The sequence below is a fragment of the Meles meles genome, chromosome 7, assembly GCF_922984935.1.
Source record: "Meles meles chromosome 7, mMelMel3.1 paternal haplotype, whole genome shotgun sequence".
Lineage (NCBI taxonomy): Eukaryota > Metazoa > Chordata > Mammalia > Carnivora > Mustelidae > Meles > Meles meles.
Genome location: NC_060072.1, coordinates 146,269,440 through 146,295,188, shown reverse-complemented (window position 1 = coordinate 146,295,188; position 25,749 = coordinate 146,269,440). Strand labels below are relative to the sequence as shown.

The following is a 25,749-nucleotide window of genomic DNA, read 5'->3' as shown; positions in this document are numbered from 1 at the left end:
CAATTTTCCCCAAAGAAAACTATCTATTGTAACAATCTCTCAGAAAGTTGGGAAAGAAGAGAACAAAGAACCTTTGTTACTGTGATCATTGAGACTCCTCTGATGAACAACCCATCATCCCTTTTCCCTTCCTTCTCCTATTGCTTGGGTGCTAGGCTGTCCGACATGCCCAGGGACTGGAAGGTACGCGCCAGCTGCTGATCTGTAAGCAAACAGCTTCCAGTGTTCCCTCTCCCCTACACTTCTCATCCTGTGCCTTCCACGGGCTCACTCTGAAAGTGACACGATATTGGTTTCGTCTTGTTTTTTGATTGCTGCGTGCACTTCCTGTTAAACTTCTCCAGATCGCTTTGCCAAGCAGACAACACCTAGGGCCAGAGAAGGCAGTCTCTAGGGTTCTGGTTTATACCACAGAGCAGGGACGAGACTGCCACCTACTTTCCTCCTCTGTCTGAGAAGAACCTGAATTCTTAAAGCGATCAGCCAGCTTTTGCTTTTATAGTAATAACTAATCTCCCAATTGTGACTTCACGAAATAATCAATAGAGGTGCTCAACTTAGAGAAGTTGGGTAATGCACAAGTTTCGTTTCTGATACGGTATATCTGGTCCTTAACTACACATTCTCCCCCCAAGTGCAGTTAAGATCTCATGATAGTGTACATAATTTCTTTCTTCCGTGGGTGGAATTTCGAGAATCATAAAAAAAAATACGGTGGCATATGCCCAAATATGCCCCAAATTTACTCTTCTTCTCTGATTGTCAGCAAATAGCCTAATTCCAGTGATGTATCTTCTATATAGGATTAAGCCTGCTCATTTGGAACTTAATCACGGAGTTATTAATGCTTATTACAATGTCTTATTTCTGAACTAAAATGAGCACATTTCTGGAATTCGTAGGGGGTTTCAGGGAACTGTTCTCCTGGAAAGTCTGGCTACCCACCCACTGGGGAAGAATTCAGCGCTTTCTGGTCAAAGAGCACGGAGGAGTACTGACAGGTGGTGTAAAGCGTACTGTGGTCATACTTGTATCAGTAAGTCTTGAGGTGTGGTTTAACATGGCAGTTCCCTCCCTTTTTTTAACTTCAACTAACGTGCATTTATCATTTTCAGGTTAATTGTTGTAACTTGGATTAACCAAGTACAATGTGTGGTACAATCTTATATATTTTCGGCATACATAATATCAATATTAATATTGAATATCAATATCCATTAACTGCACCTAAGACATGCATTTATTGCATGCAATTATTCCTTGTCCTTATTTCGTTAAAATCATTTTAACATTCTCTCTCCCAAAATGTTGTAGGACGTGACATTTCCTTGTGTTTCACTGCTGTCTACGTCTAGGCAAAGTGAATTGAAAAGTGGATTTTTGCAATATGGAAACTTCTACTCTTCTTGAGTGGGCTGCTATTCAAAGAGTGTAGAATCACTGTTCTGGAAAGTGGTGGGTGAATAGTGTTAAGAGGTAAACTGAGGAATATGAATTTTTTTTAACAGGAGTCTGAGCCTGTGTTCGTTTAAACGGGCCAGCTCCAAACCAAAGGCAATTAGGAGCACTCCACAGACAGAATCTAGAGGCAAGGTTTTTATACAGAAGACGCTGAACCAAGGCAAAGCAATTATTTGCTTAGCAGTAACTTAACATAGTAACAGCCGTCCTATTTGTAACAGCTTGTTGGCTGTTGGTGTTTGCCTGTTCTTGAGTTTGACTTCCCTTGTATTCAAGTGCATTGACTCTAGCTTGGGTTTTGGTTTGCTTCCACAGTCTACCAACACATTAGCGCTGCTCCAGCCTAACGGCCTCCATGTTTAATTACGTTAACATAGTCACTGGAGTGGTAGTAGTCTTCGTAAAGATCACAGTAAAATAATCTGAAGAAGCCCAGTTGGTCTCACTTACTTGCACAGTAAAGTTGTCCCAGCAGTGGTTCTTACCATTAGACAGAGTCCAGATGGTGCCCTTTTATTTGTAAATTGGATGATGGGTCAGTTCTTGCTCTCTCTCTCTCCCCATGTGATGGGGCAACATTACTACCAAAACCTCATCTTGTAAAAGTAGCAGAACATTCACTTTGAGACTGCGTAATTGATCTTGGTTTCACCATGTTTAGCATGCAGTGTTAACTACTGCTTTTGGCAGAAAGTTCCCCAAAGCTTTAGTAACCACAGGGAACAAGTGACTCTTAACTTCTGATAAACAAGAGAATACATTCCAGAAACTGTAACACAAACCTGGATTACAGGTCACTCACCTGGAAAAATAAAAAGATTAACCCCTTTTCTTTTTCTTTTTTTTTTTTTAAGATTTTGTTTATTTATTTGACAGAGAGATAGCACGAGTAACAGAGCGGCAGGCAGAGGGACAGAGAGAAGCAGGCTCCCCACTGAGCAGGGAGCCTGATGCAGGGCTCGATCCCAGGAGCTTGGGATCATGACCTAAGCTGAAGGCAGCCACTTAACTGACTAAGCCACCCAAGGGCCCCTTAACCCCTTTCCTTAAAGTGACTGGACATTACTACATTTTCACTTCACACGCGCTGCTAGACCAAGAGATGGCTGGGATTGTACTTCCCGGAAACAAACACACTTTTGTTGGCAGGGAAGCAGCTGGACTTTGAAAGATTTGATCGTGTCAGCATATCTGTGATCAAAGCTAAATGCCTGCTGAATGTGATGTTGGTCTGCACGATGGTAATTTATGGAACAGGAGTACAGCACAGGGCTTTGGAAAAAATGGGTAGGGGGAAACTGTAGAAACTTGCATAGGTTTGAGACCTAATGCTGTCTCAGGTTGCTCTGTAGGACGTGGCTGCCCAGGGGATGAAGCTGAGTGTAAGTGTGGCTGGGAAGATAGTAGGAAAGATTGATAAGGACCCTTACGGATTCCTCATCCAATGGGGCAAACTCTTGAAATGGCCACAGTGGGTGATACACAGTTTTGATGAAACCAGGAGATGTACTGAAAAGACTATGAACTCTTCAACTTTCCAGTTGAAATCCTGGATATTAATGATTCCTCTGAGCCTCAGCTCTCCTATATGTGAACTGCAGATAATTCCAGTAACACAAAACGTCCTTGTTATTATTGGGGGTGGGGCGGGGAGAGTAAATGCACAAATGGGCACTGACGGTCAGGCCTGGCATTTGGGAACTATTAGTGCAGCTTAAACCCTTACTGGCTAATAAGGTTATTCTCTGGACCAGGTAGCGTGACCAGCATTTTGACATCCCACACACCACAATGATTGTGCATTCTGGAACTCTGATTAGGCTGTAGAGTTCATCAGTTAGGATCTGTCTCAAAGCCCCACACCATTTTTAAATGGCCTGCTTTTGAGGTCATTGTGCATCAGAAGCTTCCTGGAAGTTTGTTGTCCTAAAGAGATTCATTATTGGAAATGAGGAGTCGGAGGCAGGAGGAGCTCAGCATCAGTTCTGAGCCTGGTGGTGGCTTCTCACTGTCAGGGGACAGTAGGGGACAGTAGAAGCAGGGGGCGAGCTCGATGCCAGTGTCACTGTGCTCTTGATTTTAGAAACAATGTGAAGCTTTGGGAGGGATCTCTGACAGATACTCTTCAGCTTGGTTGGAAAGTCCAAATTTATTTATTGATTAGAGAATAATTATAACTCTCCTAAAGAGTTCATTTGGGCTGCTCTACAGAACACCACAGATTGGGTGGCTTATAAGCAACAGAAGTTCATTCCTCACGGTCTGGAGATCAGACGTCCGAGATCCAGGCTCCAGCAGATTCAGTGTCTCCTGGTTCACGGATGGTGTCTTCTCGTCGTGTCTCCACAGGGTAGGACAGCAGATGGGAGTCTCTGGGGACTCTCTTATAAGAGCATAACCCCATCCTGAAGGCTCCAGCCTTCAGGTCACATGACCTCCCAAAGACCTCACCTCCTCACACCATCACACTAGGGGTTAGGTTTCAAAATACGAATTTGGGGGAGACACGGACTTTCAGTCTAGAGTATGTTGTGAAGATGGAATGGGACAAGATGGAGAGCCACATGACCCCTCACCATCTCCTGAACATGCTTCATGTCCAGATGTTCCAAGTCATGGGCCACATTGGTGCACAGTGACCTCTCTCTACTGGGCTCACTCCCCTTGAAACCACACACTTGGCTTTTGCCCAGGATGAGGGACCTACTTTTGTTCTCTAGTATAGACACTGCTTTAATGTACCTCTCCTTCACATTACCAGCTCTCTTTTCTCAGGCTCCCATGGGAGCCTTTTCTTCTTCTTCCAAGACACAGGACATTTACTTGCATCTCAATATTATTTGTAGAGATAAAAAAAATCAGTAGACCCAGGTCTCTGTTTACAATCCTTTATAATAAAATTTGGTCTCGTGATACTCTGTAAGTAAAGTAACAATAAAAAGAATTAAAAAGTAAATAGTTACCATCTTTAGGATTAGCTAAATGGCAGCTCCAAGTAGGGAGGAAAGGATCCATCCCTTATTGTTTTTTCCCCAGCTTCCATCCCTCTGGCACCCACAACTCTGCCCCTGGTCTAGTTCAGCCTTATGATGCTGTACTCACAGATCAAGAGAGAAATGGGCAAAATGAGAACACCATCGTGAGTTTCTTAATAAATTTACATTTCTTGAACTCAAAAGACAAAACCATTTTCAGAAATGATACCCTAGGGCTAGTATCCAAAATCTATAAGGAACTTAGCAAACTCAACACCCAAAGAACAAACAATCCAATCAAGAAATGGGCAGAGGACATGAACAGACATTTCTGCAAAGAAGACATCCAGATGGCCAACAGACACATGAAAAAGCGCTCCACGTCACTCGGCATCAGGGAAATACAAATCAAAACCACAATGAGATATCACCTCACACCAGTCAGAATGGCTAAAATTAACAAGTCAGGAAATGACAGATGCTGGAGAGGATGTGGAGAAAGGGGAACCCTCCTCCACTGTTGGTGGGAATGCAAGCTGGTCCAACCACTCTGGAAAACAGCATGGAGGTTCCTCAAAATGTTGAAAATAGAACTACCCTATGACCCAGCAATTGCACTACTGGGTATTTACCCTAAAGATACAAACATAGTGATCCGAAGGGGCACGTGTACCCGAATGTTTATAGCAGCAATGTCTACAATAGCCAGACTATGGAAAGAACCTAGATGTCCATCAACAGATGAATGGATCAAGAAGATGTGGTATATATACACAATGGAATACTATGCAGCCATCAAAAGAAATGAAATCTTGCCATTTGCGACGACGTGGATGGAACTAGAGCGTATCATGCTTAGTGAAATAAGTCAATCGGAGAAAGACAACTATCATATGATCTCCCTGATATGAGGACATGGAGAAGCAACATGGGGGGGTAGGGGGATAGAAGAAGAATCAATGAAACAAGATGGGATTGGGAGGGAGACAAACCATAAATGACTCTTAATCTCACAAAACAAACTGGGGGTTGCTGGGGGGAGGTGGGATTGGGAGAGGGGGAGCGGGCTATGGACATTGGGGAGGGGAGGCGAACCATAAGAGACTATGGACTCTGAAAAACAACCTGAGGGTTTTGAAGGGTCAGGGGTGGGAGGTTGGGGGAACAGGTGGTGGGTAATGGGGAGGGCACGTTTTGCATGGAGCACTGGGTGTTGTGCAAAAAGAATGAATACTGTTACGCTGAAAAAATAAATAAAATGAAAAAAAAAAAAAGAAATGATACCCTTCCTCCTTTGTAGGTATTACAACATTATCCCTTTTTTCAAATAACTGTGTAAGAAAATGTTATCATTGTGTTTTTAAGGTCCTTACTTGGAAAAACACTAAGTTAAGAGCTCTCTGTTGTTTTCTCCAAAATTTGTTCTTGAATGTCTCCTTGTCTAGTGCACACAAAATCTGAGTACCACATCTTATCTTTAAAGTTATATAAATTATCTCAAAATTAAATGAAAATTAGCATTGGATCTTTGGGGATATTCTTTAAATTACCTGGAGCAATTACCTGGAGCCTTTCTTTTCTCTAGAAAATTTTGTCTGGTAAACACTTCCCCTATTTTAAATGATCTGTAACAGACATACACTCCATACGCTTATGAAAAGCAGAAGAAAAGCAAGGTGGCTTCAGCAGATGACAGTACAAAGCACCGTGGGATCACAGAAGTGCCAACCGGAAGACAGTAATAGAAGATAATTATAGGACAGTCTCAAAGGAAACCTTAAAGGATGGACCTGGAGCATTGCCATTTCAAAAGCACTAGAAAGCCCAGTTCTAGACCCTACTTTGTTATAGGAGTTCTGATGAGCCTCCAAGATTGACTACCACTTTGAAATAGCTGCATCTTTCAGAATCTTAGTAAATGTCATGGGTATTCCTTAATTCTCACACATAACATCAAGCTGAATATTTATCTTTAAAATATTTCTACAACAAGACCTTTCTCCCCATCCCCACTACAACAACCCTAGCCCAGCTTGTCGGCATCCCCAACCTGAGTGATTGCAAGAACCTTCTATCTCCTCTCCTTGGTTCAGAATCGCTTCCAGAGGAGCAACTAGCCAAAATCCTCCTATCAATGGCTTCTACCTATACCTAGAAGGAAAGAAAGACACGCAAACCCATTATCATGAACAAAGTTGGCCCTGGAGAGTTTCGCTGGCTACCTTCTCAGCCTCATGGAAGCATCTCCTCTCCCAGTGGCTCATTATACCCCAGGCATCCTGTTTCCCATTTCCAGGGCTTGGCACACTGTGCCCCTTGCCTGAGCCACCTTCCTTTCTCCACTCCTTTCAGGTGTCTGCTCCAAGAAGTCTCCAGTGACCATCTTTCTAGAGTGCACCACCCTCTTCTCTGCTCCAGGGCGATTATATCCTCCTGATCCAACCTGCAGGGCAGAGCTGGCAGGCTGGTCTGCCATTAAGAGATTGGGCAGGGAGGAGTTATACATTAAACATAACAGTGAAAAAGAAACAGAACCAGACAAACTAAAAGCTATAAGGCACAGTAACAGAAGGCACCATGCAAGTCTGTGCAATGAATTTAAAAAGCTCAATGAGGTAAATGGTTTCCTAGGTCTTCCTGGAAAAAGCAGTTGCTACAATTGATTTGAGACATGTCAACAGACCAGTATCCTGAGAGAAGGTGAAGAGTTGTCTCTTTAAATAGAACCATCACAGGTTGCCTGGGTGGCTCAGTCTGTTAAGTGCCTGCCTTCAGCTCAGGTCATGATCTCAGGGTCCTAGGATGGAGCCCCATGTCACAGCAGGGAGCCTGCTTCCCCAGCTCTCTCTACTAGTCCCCCCAATTGTGCTCGCTCGCTCGCTCTCTCTCTCTCTCTCACTCTCGCTCTTGCTCTCGCTCTGTTAAATAAATAGATAGATAGAGAGATAGAGAGATAGATAAAAGCTTTAAATTAAATAAATAAATATAACCACCACAGACAGCTTAATGGCAACTTGTTCTCCAACTTATAGGAAAAGGGAAATTCCCCCTGGTTTTAGAAACTCCTCCATAAGGCAGGGGGAAATTAGTGCTACCTAATTATTTTTCTTGTGAAACCAGATTAACTGATACCAAAACTGAGGTTGGGAAGTGCTCTTACACGAGCAAAAGAAAACTACAGACAAAATGGACCAACTGAACACGAGAGCATCGAAACAAAGCCTACATAAACGTGTATTGGAAGAATAACACAGCAGCCAGCTATGGCTTATTCCAGAAATAAGTTATTGATTTGATATTTCAAAGTACAGTATTTAGATCCAATATTAATATGTTGAAGAAAAAACCCATATGGCCACTTGGTAGTTGCCAAAGAGTCATTGATATTATTCAGCTTCCACTCCCAAGGAACAAAATAAATCAATAAAACTTGGTAAAAAACATTATCTCAAGCTAACGTCCAGTATTATGCTTCATTGTGTGCCACTGGAAGGACCCCCAGGGAATTAGGAAAAGTCACAGATGTCTGCAATCATCTTCATCATGGAACACATTTTTGGAAATGCTAACGGGAAAAAATAGGGAAAGAATTGAATAAAATAAAATAGAAAATATTGTGAAAATAGGCATAGCTCTGCTTGCAACCTTCATTTTCAGATGATCCGTATTTATCATGTTCAACAAGCCCATGGTCCCCGCACGGTTGTACTTGGTAAAGTATCACAGCAAGACAGACAGTAGCCAGGGCCTCAGGGAGCCACTGTCCAGTAGTGAGTGAGACATCCATCAGCGTAAAGACAAATCGGTACAAATCACATCTGTGCTGAGGGCTGGAAAGCAGGGTCCCAGGTGCCAACAAGACAGTTATGGGAATTGCCAGATCTGATCATGGAGACAGGAGCCAAAGGGAAAAAATGAGAGAGAAATGGCAGCACCCAGATTTCATCACCGTCTCCCCATTCTCCAGGTGCTTCCAGTCACAGGGGGACACACTGAGGGATGGAGAGAAGAGAAATGAGGAAATGAGGAAGAGGAAGAAATGCCATCAAGCCAATACTTATGAGAAGGTGGAAGCTCTGGCTAGGAAGATGCCCCAAGCAGGTGACAAGGTGGTCCGTGTTCACTCACAGGAAATTGTAGTGACTTTTCTCCGCCAAAGTCCCTGACACCTGCACTGAAAGGTCAGACCTGCCCCCACCACCCCCAAGGCTGGAAAGTGAGACTCACCAGACATCGGTGCGGGACTACAGCTTCATACCATGTGCCTGAAACATGATGGCCAAGCCTTGCGTTCCTCATACTGCAAGTTCATTTTGTGGGTCAGAGGAGACAATGAAAGTTAAGAAAATAAAGCAAAAAACGACAACAACAAAAATTTTGAGAGTCCATCTGGCCCAGAGCGGGTACTCAGAACATGCAAAGAAGTCCTCTGTCTCTCACAGAAGCTGTGGCGGGGACCAAGGAGGCAATGTGAACAAATAACTTTGAGTCCAATCATGTTTAAAATTCTTAAGTCAGCAAACCGAATCCAACAGTGCGTTTTACAAAGTCATTCACCACAGTCAAGTGGGATTTATTCCTGGGATGCAAGGACGCTTCAACCAATCCATGTGATACATCACACTAATAAAAGAAAGAATAAGAACCATATGATCATTTTAATAAATGGGGAAAACAGTATGGAGGTTCCTCAAAAAGTTAAAAATAGAACTACCTTATTATCCAGAAATCACATCACAGGGTATTTACCCAAAGAATACGAAAACACTAATTCAAAAGGATATGTGAACCCCTACGTTCATCGCAGTGTTACTTACAATAGCCAAATTATGGAAATAGCCAAAGTGTCCATCAGCTGATAAATGAATAAAGAAGGTGTATATATACACATATACACAATGAAATATGACTCAGCCATAAAAAGAATGAAATCTTGCCTTTTGCAACAACATGGATGGAGCTCCAGAGTATACTGCTAAGTGAGATAAGCCAGCCAGAGAAAGACAAACACCATATGATTTCATTCGTATGTGGAACTCAAGGAGCAAAACAAATGAGCAAAGGAGAAAAGAGACAAATCAAGAAACAGACTCTTAACTATAGAGAACGCGCTGCTGGTCGGTGGGTGGGGGATGGGTGAAATAGGGATTGAGGATTAAGAGTACAGTTAACTTGATGAACACTGAGTAATATATTGAATTGTTGAGTCACTCTACTGTACACTGGGAGAGAATATAACAACGTATGTTAACTATACTGAAATTAAAATAATTTTTTAAAAAATCCAGAGTCATAACATAACCAAAACATATAGGTAATGATCTCTGGCATAAGAAAGAGATAAATTACTGTGGCCAGTGCAAAGAAGAGGACAATGCCTCTCTCCTAGAAGGGTCATCAGAGATTCCCCGGCCGGGGCGCCTGGGTGGCTCCGTGAGTTAAGCGTCCAACTCCTGAATTTGGTTCAGGTCATGATCTGAGGGTCTTAGGATTGAGTCCTACTTTGGGCTTTTCACGGAGTGTGGAGTCTGTTTCAGATTTTCTCTCTCCCCCTCTCTCCAGCCCCCCACCGAAAAGAAAAGAAGAGGAAGAAGAAGAAGGAGGAGAAGGAGGAGAAGGAGGAGGAGGAGAAAAAGAAGAGGAAGAAGGAGGAGGAGGAGAAAAGAGGAAAAAAACAAGAAAAAAGACATTCCCTGGCCAATTACCACACAGCGCACCCTGATGTCTGGCTGGGAGAGGAGGCTCCCCCCGTCCGTCCTCTGAAGTAGAGCTTCATTCAGTCCTTCAAGGTCAGGTTAATTTGATTAACTGACGAACTGAACACTTACAAAAGTATTTTGGATAATTTTTGCTAATTTTTGCTGTGCTGGTCTCAGATGATCTTATAACTCTTCAGAGTTCTCAGTCTGGGTATGAGCTTTTTAAAATTTTATCATTATAAGGAAAGATGCAAAAATTATGGGTTATAGGGCATTTAATAGTCTTTCTATTGACTCCAAAATAGGCAGTCTTTTTTTCTCCCCTTTTTTCTTCCGCTTTTGCTAAGTCACTTACATAAACAATGTCCTCTTCTGCTTTCTCTCTCAGATATATGTGACAGTTGTCCAGAAGCCTTATCCTCTCAACGTTTAACTGTAGCAAGCCAGCAGGCATTGTAACTGCTGCTCCCCAATCCGTGGTTATCTCCTCCATGTGCAGAAAACTGCAAGTTTAAAGAAGAAAAAAAAATGAGCCTGTGTCATGTTAGAAAGCAGTCAAAAATTCTTTATTTGCATTTTCCAGTGTGAATTTCCTTCCCTCCCTCCCATCATCACAGCGATGTGAAGCCTGACACTTCCCGTCTCGGCGTTTACGGGATACACAGTGACTGCAGGCAGGTTCATATTCGAACACATGGGAACTGACAGCTTCCTTTTCTTTCATGGTCTCGAGAACACGAAAGTTTCCACTCTGATGTGGAATGCCTGGCGAATGCATTTTGAAGGGCATACTACCCGCTTGTTTTGACACCATTTTATATGAAAAGTAATAAGAGGATTGACCTCCACAATTCAAGGGTTTTATTAGATTAACAACCAAATTCCTAACGTATCTGCAGCGCTCAGCTTATGATTGTTATTCCTTTCTCTGTTAGCCTTTTATAAGCTGGTGATTAAAAATAATAATAATAATGATCCAGGCCCTGAATCACAGACAACATACTCTCTGAAGATTTCAAATGTATGCTAATTATAAATGACCTAAAGGTAACTGTCCCGGGCACACGTTTTGCATATAATTTGTTACTCTGTTTAACCTTCAATTGAAAATGTAAATAAGTAGAAAAGTGCAAGTTGACTTAGTATTATTTAAAAACCTGCACATACGTTTTCCTTTACTGTCCAGCTCAGGGACACATTTCTAGTGTTAAATACATTGCGTTTAAAAAAAAAAAAAAAAAGATCCATAAGAAAGAAGGTAGTTTGTAAGTAAATAAAATTCAAGATTTAATTCTCCCACGGTGACCCTGTAGGTATCCAGTAACACTCCATAAATTTAGACATTAGGAATGCATGTTGGCCTCACTGTGTCAGTTAAAAAAAAAAAAAAAATGTAGTCACAAAGAGTCATACTTCCCTGAAGGTCATCGTTCTGTGAAACCTATTCCCTTCCTTCACATCCCAACTCGCCCCAAACACACCTCGACCTAAGTTTTGGAGGTCAGAGAAAAGAACAAAAATTGTTTTAAATTTTAATGTTTTCTTTTTGGGGGGGGACAAATATTTCTGTAGTTTGATAGAAGAAATTCCATGGAAGTTCATTATTCATATTAATAAACAGTTTAGAAACAGAACTCACCAGCTGAAACAGCAAATTCCAAATTGTGTGGCTGGGGGCAGTCCCTGCAAGGGACTGCCCATCCTTTTGTGGCCGGCTACCACCTGTGGAGAGTTGAAGGTCCCCCACCCCAGGAGAAGTCTGTGCTAAATCCTGAGAATGACCAGCCTCCAGCCTGCCAGGACATTGTTGTGTGCTTGGGAGTAATGTGAGAGCCTAGTGACCACCACAGCTCGGGGAGCCCTTCCTTATAAGCCTCATTGCGGAACCCAAGAAGGCACGAAAAGGGAGTTGATGCTTATCTGCTCTGTGTTACGGTTCCCCGTCCCCTTAAAGGCACATGTAAGTTCTCCATATGGAAACTTTACCTGATTGGTTTCCCTAAATCAGGTGAAACACTGATCTGAAAACTTAGAACAAAAAAAAAAAAAAAAAACAAAAAACAAACAACAACAAAAAAAAACCCGCACATTAATTTCACTCATGATTATGGATAGGAAACAATCTTAAATAAGATGGAAGCACACAGAACCCACCAGTATATCAAACACATGGGTAAGCTATGCTTTGTGTTTTGTAAAACACAAAAACCAAATACATTTGCTACTTCCATTCCAGAGAGCCTTCTCTAAGGATGAGAGACTTAATTAATGTGTTAGATGTTTAACCCTTAATTTTTAAACATAACTAAGTATCAGCAACTGAATGAATAATATGTAACATCCTTTACTGAGGGTGCATTGGCTTTTTCTTAATATAGTACCTCTAGGAGCTCCTAAAATAGGAATGCTAGAGGATTATGTGAAAGGACTTTATCCTCTACATATTTACTCTACATCTCTGCTTCTCTCTTTTCCTATTTTTAAGTCAAATTTTAAAACAATGAATCATGGAACCCTACATCAGAAACTAATGAGGTACTGTATGGTGACTAATAAAAAACAATAAAAAATAAAAAAACAAAATTCACACAATGTGGAGGACTTCCCTGTGAAAAGCCACCCCCAACTCCTATTACCTCTTGTCCTTGAAACCCCACTCCCAGTCTGCTTTCTCTGACATTAACCTGTTTTTAAATCATATTTTCATGCGCTATGATTCTGTTAAGTTTAGAAATGAGCCTTGAGTTCCTGTTGTGAAATACCAGAATTTAATTCCCACATATCCTTTAGGATCATCCTTAATCTGTCTTTCTTTCAATGTCATCAAATAACAATTTTTTCAAGCCAGTACACGTTGCTTACAACTGAGCCCAATATCAAGCTATGTATGTGTTTCTCTCTGCTGAGTAACTACAGTGGACCCTTAAATACAGAAACTTGAACCCCACAGGTCCACTTAACACAGTTTTTTATTATAAATATAGTACATACTGTAAAAAAAAAAAAAAAGACTTTCTCTTCCTTATGATTTTCTTACTAACATTTTCTTTCTCCAGCTTACTTTATTACAAAAACCTAAAATGTGGCAAATACAACATACAAAATAAGTGTTAATCGGCTGTTTATAATATTGGTAAAGCTTCTGGTCAGCAGTAATTATTGGTAGTTGAGTTTTGGGTGAGTCAAAAGTTAATCAGGGATTTTCACCTGGGTGGGGGAGGGGGTTGGTATCCCTAACCCCCACATATTTTGAGAGTCACCTGTACTAATTTTTTCTGCCTACCCCTTTCATTCTGGCAGCCTGTCTTCTTTGAATGAGAAGTTAACATTTTCCCCCAGGCCAGTATCGACACCACACCATTCTGTTCTTCTTCTCCCACACACGGAACTCTCCGTGCTCTTCTTGCAAATGTGCACTAAATCCCAAAAGTATCATGTTTGAGCCTTTGCCCCACACCAACCTCAGAATCACCCAGCTGCCTGGAGAGATGTCATTTCATGTAACAAGAGATCGGGCTCTGGGACTGTTTCTATCCTGTGAAGTTAAAATGAACTTGTAAGAAACCAGTTAGGAAACCAATTATGTACGACGGGTTTTTAAAGTCTCCTCTTTCTGCTTTCTGATCCAGCCCGTACACAAGCGAACTAAAACTCAACGAACGAACCTCTTCTGATCCCACTTGGCCTCCTATCATTCCACTTCGTCCTACTCTTCTTCAGAAAATCTCCTTTAAAGAAGTATGTATATTTACTATCTCCAAACCCTCTCTTCCCACTCTCTCAGATGAGTCTCCCCCCTCCCACAAGGTTACAAAATCCTGTGGCCATTTTTTAATTCTCATTTTACATGAACTAACAATAGCACTTAGCACTTGTCCCTCATGGAAGCCACTTCATTTTGGTTTCAAAATAGCACACAGAGCTCATTTTCACAGGGCCCCACTGGTTTCTCTTTTCATCCTTTACTTCTGTCTGCACCTGCTGAATGTGGGGACAAAGTGGGGCTCAGTCCTTGGACCTGTGCCCTACACCACGTACCAAACCTACTCCCCTCTTACCCTCTGTTAAATGCTTGGCTTTAAATATTACCTACATGCCTGTGAAACCACATCTGTGCTTAACCCAGACATCTCAGTTGGACTCCTAATTTGTATATCAGACTGTCTGCATCTCTACCTGGAAGCCCAGTAGGCACGTGTAAGGATATGACCCAAACAAAGCCCCTGATTTTATACCCACTCTATGGCCCTAGCTCTGGCCCAAATGTCTCCTCGCACAAAATTTTCCATATCTGGGAGCGCCTGGGTGGTTCAGTCAGTTAAGTGTCTGCCTTCAGCTCAGGTCATGATCTCAGGGTCCTGGGATCGAGCCCCACCCTACATCAAGCTCCCTGCTTCTCCTTCTCCCTCTGGCTGCTTCTCCCTCTCCCTCTAATTGTGCACTTGCTCGCTCTCTCGCTCTCTCTCACTCTCTCTTGCTCTGCTCTCTCCTTCAAATAAAGGAATAAAGTCTTCAAAAAATTCCGTATCTATAAATGGGTGGTCCATTCTCCCTGTTGCTCAGGACTTTCCTTATCCAACATCCAATCCAAACGCATGTCCTGCCAGGCCTCCCTCCAGGATGTCCACAGGCCAGCCTTGTCTCCCCATACCCCTTGCTTCCAAGGCACACACAATCCTCACCTGTGTTTCACAAATACCCTTCATAACTAATCACTTACTTCTCTCCTTGCCCCTGGATTCTATTCTCAACACACTGTCATGCTTTTAACATAGGAGTCTTTGCTCAAAGCCCTGCAAAGGCTTCCTATTCCCACCAGAGTGAAAGCCAAGTCCTACAGTAGCCTAAGCCGGAGACCCATCTGCTTTTCTCCTTCCTCCTGACCTCCTCTCAGCCGCATCCCTTGACAGGTCTCTGTCCCAGCCACTGGCCTCCTCACGGCTTCTCAAAGACAGCAGCGATGTTCCGCACCCTCCCACACTGCCTTTGTCTCTCTCGTCCACCCACGCATCTGCGGCTCTGCAGCATCTAGAACAGGGCCTGGTGCGGAAGCTTCATCAACATCTAGGGAAGGGAAGACCTGAGATATGAATGAATGTCCTGTTTCCTACGCATCGATCTCCAACCCTTTTCAAACTCTCCAATATAAATGCAAAACACCTCTGAATAAGGTCAAGCACATTAAGCAATCTATCAATTTCATATTTTCCCCCTCAGGAGGGAATGAAGATAAATACAAGGGTAAGAATGTCCAAGTTTATCCAGAAGTCCTTTTTCTTTACCACGATTTCAACCTCAGTAGACGTTATTATATTGTGGGGAAGATACGAAAGTAAGTGTTGGGTGATGGGATAAACAGCATTCTGAAACTTTTCCTCCAGTCTGTATAATTCTGTCGAAGAAGGTTCGTGGCATTTGGGTGTCTTGCCCCCACAAATAACATCTGCTATTTTACTTACCATCTTTAATTGTCCCAAGTACTGTCTGGGGGAAAAAATGACAATTTTTTCTCATTAGTTGGGCCTCGATTGTATATCCATTCAATGATACGGTTTAGACAACGATCATCTAAATTTGCTTCCGTGTACAGATATAATTTATTCTGTATCAATTTTCACAACAGCCCCATAAGTTAAGGCAGCAGATCTTTCTAGAGTACATTGGAATAATGACATATCTGAGTTTGTATATTAACAGCCCACAAGGCCATGTGAAAGCCTGTATTTACAAATCAGGTCTTCTAGATAACCAACTTTTTTTTTTAAAAGATTTTATTTATTTATTTGACAGAGAGAGATCACAAGTAGGGAGAGAGGCAGGCAGAGAGAAGAAGGGAAGCAGGCTCCCCGCTGAGCAGAGAGCCCGACGTGGGGCTCAATCCCAGGACCCTGAGATCATGACCTGAGCCAAAGGCAGTGGCTTAATCCACTGAGCCACCCAGGCACCCCAACCAACTTTCTTTAAAAACAAAAATAAACAACAAACGTGGAAAGAGCAACCTTTTCACATACAAACCTTTGACTTATTTTCTTCCGGTAGGCAGACTGCTATGTTCAAATGGAGAAAATACTGCATTACACAAAATTATGACATGATCACTCAGAATTAGAAGAATAAGTAAAAATCAGGTAGCTTACGCACTGGATTGACACTTTACCAATTGCCTCAGACCGACTAAAAGGCCCAGGTACAGATAGCACTTGGGTAAACCAAAAAGGGGTGTCCTTACCTAAAGGAAAGAGACAGGAAGTCAGCAAAGTCAGCATGCACAACAGATAAAATAATAAGTATTTATCTACAACAGAAGAGTTTCAAGCTTCCAGACCCAAAAAATCACCACTAGGAATTGTAGAGGTATGCATAATGACAACGTTTGAGTGAGCAAATAACACATCAGATCCTCTAGAAGATCGACTCTCTCCTTTCCAATCCAAATGTCACACAAAATATACATCAAATCTGAGCAGTGAGCTCTGCAGACTTGTAGAATATGTGCGTAGCTAGAGAGCACTTGACCAAGGCCAGTTGTAAGTCATCAATGTACAATCTCACAAACGATAACTGTACAGATTATAAAAGAATGCAGAGTGGATACACTATGCTCATGTAAGAATCCACTTCTTCAGCACTGTAAGCCTCCCAGGCTGATGTAGCATGGTCCAAGTGAAGTTCTGAAGTTGGCATTGCAACAACTGGAGTTATTCATCTACAGAACTCTCTGGAAATCATGCCGGTAGGCTCTGGTCCAGTGAGAGTGCTTGACCTATTAGAATTCTCTGCTGGCAGGAAGCATGATGAAACTTGGCCTTAAGAAAGAAAAATGAAATTCATTGGAAGCACTTGGTATACTTTCATAAGTTGAAAAAAGTGAAAACTTACCTCAGAAAGGAAGGGGAACAGGACAGGTCTGAAAATTATTGGTTGACCCAAAGAAGTTGAAAAACCTATGTCCATACAACAACCTGCACGTGGATGCTCCCAACAGCTTCATTCATAATAGCCAAAACTTAGACGCAACCAAAATGTCCGTCAGTAGATGAATGGATAAATAAACTGTAATCCATCCAGACGATGGGATGTAAATCAGTACTAAAAAGAAATGAGTCATCAAGCCATGAAGAGACACAGAGGAAACGTAAATGCATATTACTAAGAGGGAGAAGCCAATGTAGAAAACTACATACCATATGATCCCAACTATATGGCATTCTAGAAAAGGCAATACTACGTAGCCAGTGGGTGCCAGACTTTGGGAGTGGGGAGGAATATACAGGCAGAACACAAAAGATTTCTAGGGCAGTGAAAATACCCTGAATTATATTATAATGTCATTATATGTCATTATATATTTCTGCAAACCTATAGAACGTAGAATACCGAGAAGGGCCCTAACACAAACTGTGAGCACTGGGTGATAACGATGAGTCAGTGTAGGTTCATGGGTCATGAAAAGCATGCCGTTCTGCGAGGGGACTCTGCTCCTGAGTGAGATTGTACACATGTGGGAGCAGGGAGTATCTGGGACACCTCTGTACCTTCCTCTCAGCTCTGTTGTGAACCTAAAACTGATCTAAAATACCTTTTAAACACATCTAAATGTAAATACTAAGGATAGAGTAACTTAAAGAGTAACTTAAAGAGCAAACACAGGGTTTTTTGTTTTTTTTTTTGGTAAAACAGAGTTTCTATATTTAAAGGACTGAAGTCACCCGATTGGGATACAAAAGGGACAGAGAAGGTTCTGTATAAATATAGAATGAGATATGTGTACATCTATTTATTAAGTTCCTGCTGTGTGCACAACACTATGGTAGGGCTTGAATTTCTAATACACTTGAACCTCTGTGCTGGGGGATAAAGACAGAATGCCTAAAGGCTTCAGACACATGACCTCATGAAAAGCAGGGCTTACAGAGAAAGGGAGAAAAAAAAATCCAATGGTTATATATATTTACAATAAACTTCAGGGTAGATATCACCTTTCAGAGGTATTCAATGAGATTTCTTTGTCTCAGTGGGAAATTCTGTTTTATACCTTGTTATCATTTCACAGACAGTAATCCTGTTGAGATCAATGTACTAACAGCACAGAAAATTACAGATAGGAACTTTGGATTATAAATTCACTATATGACAAAAATGAATTTGCTTTCATTTTTTATGTAGTCTATTTCTAGACTTTTCTACCAATTGTTGCCAAAACGGTTATAAAAGTTGTGGTGGTAATGTAACGAAACTCAAATTTATCTGAAGTTTAAGTGCTTTGCCTTTAGGATTATTTAAATTTCTGTGATCGAATTTCACTTAATATTTTTTTAAAGCCACAAAAACATATGCTCCGTGTGCTCTGAAAAACAACCATGCAAAATGTGCCCCCATCTTTTTCCAACAGTGTGTAATATGTTCAATTTTATGAAAGTGGAGGGTGAGCCAGTCTGGCCAGACCACTCTTTCTCCAAATTAAGGTGCTTCATGTAATGATTCGATATCAAGGATGTGCTAGTTAGGGTAACAATCAGAATGCAGACACCAAAACTGCATCTCAGCTTGTTACAGAGCCCCATGGGCCTTGAGAGAATTGACAAATCTTAAAGTAAGGAAAATTACTTAACTAATACAAATAGGTCAGATCTAAGGAGGAAAAAATAACATACCCACATAATATTAAGAATTGATCATTATATTAATGTGTTATGATTTTAATAAACATTGGCTTAGAATTAGGAGAATTTGCCATTTGGCAAAGCCTAGTTAAGCTCTGTATGACCCAAAGTCAACAATAGATGGTCCCACATCCAAAGTCTTTGATAAAGCAGAAACATACATAATCTGTTACACTTATTAAGTTAATCTGAACATTTTAGGAGGGACAGGAAAACAAAATGTTGCCATGCAAAGACCGGGAGGGATTACAGGGACCAGAGAGCAGAGAGCATCCCTGGGTTGGAGACAGCACAGGCAGGCATTGTAGAAGAGCCAACATCTGATACTATATTCTCATTCTTGGTACCACGGTTCCTCCTGTCTCCTGTCTTCTAAGTTTTTCCCTGCAACTTTCCTCAACATCTCTCTTTGACATTCACCCCAGATAGCTGTATGACCTCCAACATGTGAATTGCAAGGATTTGATTTTTCAAATACGTCTGTAACTTTTTGACAATTCTTCTCATCCAGTAATATCAACAATCTACTGGCCCCTCTTTTTTTTAAGATTTTATTTATTTCTTTGATAATGTGAGACACAGTGAGAGAGGGAACATAAGCAGGAGGAGTGGGAGAGGGAGAAGCAGGTTTCCCGCTGAGCAGAGAGTCCAATGTGAGACCTGATCCCAGGACCTGGAGACAGTGACCTGAACTGAAGGCAGATGCGTAATGACTGAGCCACCCAGACATCCCTCTATTGGCCCTTCTATTAGCTTTCTTTCTATTCTATTCTATTTCTATTCTATCCGTAACAAATTATTACAGATATACTTAAAACAGCTTTATTGAGATATCTTTGACATGTGTAAATGTGTACCAAAGAAGAGAGGGCCCAGGATTAAGCCTGGAATGGGAGCTGTTAGATGGATAGGAGGATCCCAGAGAGGGGACTGAGAAGGAGCAGGAAGTAAGAATGGAAAGCCTCTTGTACTGTTAAGGGAGTTAAGTAAGTTGAGAATGGACCGTTGGCTATTGGGCCTGGCAAAATGGAGGTCCAGGATATTACTGACAAGCGGCAGGTGTCGTGCTGGGGTGACTGGTCAGAGTGTGTGAAGGAAAGAATAAGGAGAAGGAAGTGGCTCACCCTGGCAAGGAGGAGCAGAGGTGTGAGCAGTAGCTAGAGGGAAAGAGAAGGCCTAAGAAAGATGTATTTTGTTCTGGATTCTCAATGAGATGATGTCTGTAGGCAGAGACAAGGGAGAAATTGGTGATGCTGGTGATGAAAAGGAAAAATCAGGGGCGCCTGGGTGGCTCAGTGGGTTGGGCTGCTGCCTTCAGCTCAGGTCATGATCTCAGGGTCCTGGGATGGAGCCCCGCATCAGGCTCTCTGCTCAGCGAGGAGTCTGCTTTCTCCTCTCTCTCTGCCTGCCTCTCTGCCTACCTGTGATCTCTGTCTCTCAAATAAATAAAATCTTTAAAAAAAAAAAAAGAAAAGGGAAAATCATTGAAGCTAAATTCTTGAATAAAGAAGAGTTTATGGACCTCTTTTCTCTGAGATAGTCCATCCTTTTTTTTTGGTGTTCCTGACCCTTCTCTTCTATACCCCGATGACACCAAATATGCACTTGGAAACTTAATGTCCTAAATATCAAACATACTAAATACAGGCGTACGAAAGTTATAGGTATGGTTACAGATGATATGGATACAGATGAGGATGTAGGTGTGTCCACTTGGAGACCTCATAAGCATCTCCTCCGTAGCACCCTCTCTACACGATCTTTCTTTACTCTTTCCCACTATCCCCACCATTTGCACAATAAGTTCCTTCCTCATTTCTCCTCATCTCTGTCAGTATCACTTAATCACTCAAGACAAAATCCCAAAATCACTCTGGCTTCCCTTCATCTCTCTCCCTTACCACCCTTTTCCTGGCCACACCCCCAACCACATTCAGCAGGTCAGTCAAAAAGTCATGTTGGCTGGACTGCCAAAATGTATTTATATTTGAGCTACTAAAAATAGAACTACCATATGATCTAGGAATCCCCCTTCTGAGTATATACCCAAAGAAACAAAATCAGTCCCACAGAGGGATATCTACACCCCATATTCATCGCAGTATTATTCCCAATGGAGAAGATGTGGAGTCAACCTGAGTGTCCACCATTGGATAAATGGATAGAAGAGTAAGCATGCATATACAAGGAAATACACTCAACCATGCAGAGAAGGAAATCTTTCCATTTGTGACATAATGGATGAACCTGAAGGACATTATGCTAAGTGAAATAAGCCAGACGCAGAGAAACAAATACAGCATGATCTCACTTACCTATGGAATCTAAGAGAGCTGAACTCATAGAAACAGAGTAGAATGGTGGTTGCCAGGGATGGGGGTGGGTGTGGAAATGAGGATACGCTGGCCGAAAAGGACCGACATCCAGGTATGAGATGATGAAGTCACAGCATGGTGACTGTAGTTTACAAGACTGTAGGGTGTGCTTGAAGTTTTCTAAGAGAGTAGAGCTTGCATGCTGTCAACCACACACACACACACACACACACACAGGTTTGATAGTTGAGGTATAATATACCTCAAATGTATACTTTTATTTATAAACTGTACCTTGATAAATTGGAAAAATAGAACTAACCTTACCCACCTAATTCATTCCCTGCTCATTCCATTGTCTCCATAACACTCATAACTATGCAAACTAACGTTCTTTGTCAATGTCCTCACTCCGCTTCTCCAGGGAGCGTAAGACCCACAGGAACAGGAAACAGCTTTGTGTTTCTCACCAAGATAGTCCAAGTGTTTCACCTGGTACGCAGCACGTGCTAAGTGTTAGTTTCTACAGAAGTGCGTAGAAGTAACAGGATATCGTCAGATACCAGATGTGGGGGCTGAGTCGCAGGATGGAGACACAGCAGGAATGAGGGGTGAGCTGCGCTTGCTGGCCCACAAGAGACGGTCCACTGACCACTCCCTTCACCTTGGCTGACCTCCACAGTGTTCACTATTCACCAAGTTTTCCGAATTCCTTGTTCTTCTCCAGCAGATACTTTTAAAAAGTTTTTTGACCCATAAATTTCAATGTTCATGATTCTTCTAAAAGCATTCCCCCGCACAAAGACAAAGAAAGCCTACTAAGCTTCACCGTCTTTTCCATGACATTTCTCATATGTTTTGAGCACTGTTATTATTCCCTGTGACCAAGTGTCTCTTCTCTGATCTAATGGATCCCAGTTTTCTTCACCTGTACTGGATCTTTCAAATCTCTTTCCAGCAGTCTTTTTTCTTTCTTTCTTTCTTTCTTTCTTTCTTTCTTTTTTTTTTTTTTTTTTTGAGGCAGTACGTTCTGTTCATCATCCAAATTTTAAACTATGCTGTTACCTCAACTTCTGGTCTCAAATGGTTGTAAATGACTCTCCAAATTATCTGAAGTGTATTTCCATGGTATCTCTCCCATTCATCCTGTGGAATCGGGCTAGAGATTTCATATACATCCACTCCATTCTCATTGACAGTGCTCACCAGCTTTATTTTTCCCCACCGGGTTTCTGTCCCGGTGAGCTCTCTTTCCTGCCTATTCCTCATTAATAGCTGACATGATTACCAAGTAGTATGCCCACTATTATCAAATGCACACTGTTGAATTACTAGTCCACAGACAGAGTGTGAGACATCTTACCAGCCTGGCACCACAGGGGTTTTTCTCCACTTGCTTGGTGAAGTCAGGCAAACCTTAAGTTGCACATGCATGGGTGTGTATTTGTGGGAGCAGAGACTGAGAAGAATGGAAGGGATAGCATTTCAAATTAGCTCCCACCATGAGATATGAAAATGGCACCCCTGTTTAACACTGGGAGACAAAAAAGTGTTTTAAAGGTGCATAATCTGGGGCATGACAAAAGGAGCAATACACCTTTGGTCCCTTTGTTGGGAGAGACAGCCAGCAGGTCTTATTCTCCGGAACGTGTCGCACTTTGGGACAAGTGGATAGAGGAAAGAACAAACCCGCCGAAGCAGGAGAATTTAGTGCTGTTTGATACTCCGTGGCTTTGTTGGTACTTTCCTCTTCGAACAGCAGGAAGACTGAAAAATTACAGGCTCCAGTGCGTTTCTTTCACAGACACACCAAAAATAGTTCTTTTGTCCTCTGTCTTAATGGAGCTAAAAAGTCGGTCCTATAGAAATCAGAAGCAACGCCAGAGTTTGTCTGGGTCCTCCTAGCGGATATGCCGTTGAAGACAAATACACAGTCTGTCGTTGATCATATGTTTCATGCAAATGGGGTGAGGGAGACTTACGATAACTAGTTTCTTAGCAAAGATGGGGAAAAAAGGGAAGAGCAAAGAAAAAAGAAGAAATTGGGATAAAAAGGCAATGTGGGCCCTGCCCATTCTTCCTTCTACCCTAAACATAAAAGAGTATCTCATGCCTTCCTTCCTGCCTTGGTTGTTTCCCACTTGCCTACACCTCAGGAAGTAGAAGTAAGCAATTTAAACCAAGTCCTCCAGCAACCGATCAATAGAATTAGTGAATTTTAAATGTTAATGAATTCCATTCCTGGCAATGGAAAGACATTCCAATTCTTCATTTTTTTTATCCTCGACGTAGATGCACCAAAAGATGGAAAACCTGTCTAACATGTAATTCATCTTCTGTACAGACTTAAAAATGAAAATAAAATATAAAAAGAAAAATTTGCTCATGAAGAAAAATCAATTTCCTCGATGGCTTTAAGTGCCCCGCATTTTTTTCCACAAACATACAAGGTTGTTGTCTCAGAGAGAATAAGAAAGGTGTGCCCAGATAGTACCAACAAGAAGAAAGGCTCTAGATTTATGTTTTATTCTGAACTGAACACAATGTTTATTTGTATACATTTCTACATAGTGCCTTTAAAAGTCTCATAAGTAAGGATTAGTGAGTCGAGGATTTGCCCATGTTTGCTTGTTTCGTTCAGGAACCCGGACTGATGGAAACACTACCTTCTGAGCTGTGCCATAGAAATAGACCCCAGATGCACCCCTCATTTGTTATAAGACGAGAGAAGCATGGGATTTTCATTGTGGTACTTCAGAAGGAAACACACCTCTCCCACTTACATTTCACCGTCAGGATTAATCACGTTGTATTAGTAATACTGCTAGATACAATGTCAGCATTACACTTGGTCTCTCCAAATGGTGGGGGCTTCCCTGGAATACGGTGGGACATCCTCAAGAGCAAGCACCCCAGAAGACGGAGAGAGATTGGGGCAGGGAGCGGTGGGTGCGAAGGTGTGACGGCCTTCTAGGCGCGGGCATCCCTTCAACGCCTTCTTTTCATCCCCAAAGCCAGACCATACTCAAGCAGAAGGCTTAGCTTCCACCTCCTGATGGAAAGACGGTCAGAGAATTTGCAGACATGTTTTAAATCCAGTGCAGCTGAGGCAAAGAATTGCCTGAAAACAGGATGAACGTTGGAAAAGGAAACGGCTTCTAAACACACAAATACCATCACACAGACAGTCCATGGGACATCCTACCCCCGAAGGGGGTTTCGTGGGGTTTCCTAAGTGGTGGAATCATGACCACTGAAGACTTGGTAGAGTGAAAATTTTCCATCCATTTTTCAAGCTTTCCAATTCTAATGTATCTTAGTCAAAATAACTGACCCAGGCAGATGTTCTGAAAGCCAAGCGGCGAGTGGGCAGATGGTGGGAGCAACTGTCAGCGGGGGTGAATGACAGCCGGCCTCCTGCCACCTCTCGGAGCCTGGAGAAGGACACGGTCAGCCAGAAATCAGGCCCAGGGAGAACCAGAACCACTCATCTATCGCTTCACAGCGATAAAGGACTTTGCAAATTTGGATCCCTTACACAAGTTTGATGGAGGCAGTGCAGATTTCACCTACAGACACTGTAAACCAGATACCTATCGCCACCGCAAAATACTCTGCCAGACCTAAAAAAAAAAAGGAAATAGGCATTAGCTGAATTTTTATTTTTATTTTTATCAGGAAGGAAAATCTCGTAATTTCTCCGTGATCTGCAGCCACTGACCCATCTCTCCTGACCTCTCTGTTGGCATCGTTGATGGAAGAAATTACACCACAACTGTGTCCACTTAAATTTCCCGACTGCACACCTGGTGATTCAAGCCATTTAAATAAAATACCCTCATCCACTGAATAGGATTTTTCCAGAAATTTGTGTTATTTTGAATGAAGGGTTTTAAGTAGTACATTGGATTTTATCAAAATGACCGAAATTGGATTGGGACAACTAATGATAACTTTGAAACCTTTGATATCCTTAAGAAGCCATACAGTAGTGAAATGAACAACAATATTAGAAATTAAGCAATAGATTAGAAATAATTGTTGGAGGTCTGAGAGGAGAATCTGATGTAGAGATTATTATGATTTCTCCGTTCCAGAAGGTAAAAGTTGTAGGTGTTTTAGGTCACTTACCATAGTTTTGTGATTCAAAATTCAGCATACACCTATACAACTGCCCCATGTTGCCACATACCCTGAAAGCGTGAAAATGGAACAGAAAGAAAATGTTAAAATATATATATGCTTCAAACGTGATGGCAATAGCATTCATCTCCATTAAACACTCTCACAGTTCGGGCCCTTGACCAAGCCATTTTTCCCAGATTTCATACTCACGCATACACAACTTAATCTTACCCGTGGACACCTCTTGCTTGAAGCGGAAACACACACGTGTTCGCCCGCCGTTGCTTCTAAAGAATGGGGATTTCCTTGGAGTGAGACTTTTACTTATTTTAGAAACACCAACAAGAACACGAATGCATAATTAAGAATGGAGACACCAATTAATACGTGTCATAGCTCACAGGGTAGCCGATCTGTGTCCTGACGGTAGCGTCAGCATCCTTAGCGCTAAAAACAACCACAGACTTCAGTCCATGCCAACCCACTGCGAGTAGAGTCACTCGTGTGACGA

At 41.9% G+C, this 25,749-nt stretch overlaps 1 long non-coding RNA gene across 1 annotated transcript; it reads right to left on the bottom strand.

Annotated features, from left to right (window-relative positions):
* Positions 1-3,639: 3,639 nt before the first annotated feature.
* On the bottom strand, positions 3,640-11,939 carry LOC123947226. The gene is made up of 4 exons (XR_006819725.1): positions 11,775-11,939; positions 10,491-10,638; positions 8,664-9,059; positions 3,640-4,378 (listed from the first exon to the last, which is right to left on the bottom strand). It is a non-coding gene; the product is annotated as an uncharacterized LOC123947226 (long non-coding RNA).
* Between the last annotated feature and the right edge of the window lie 13,810 nt (positions 11,940-25,749).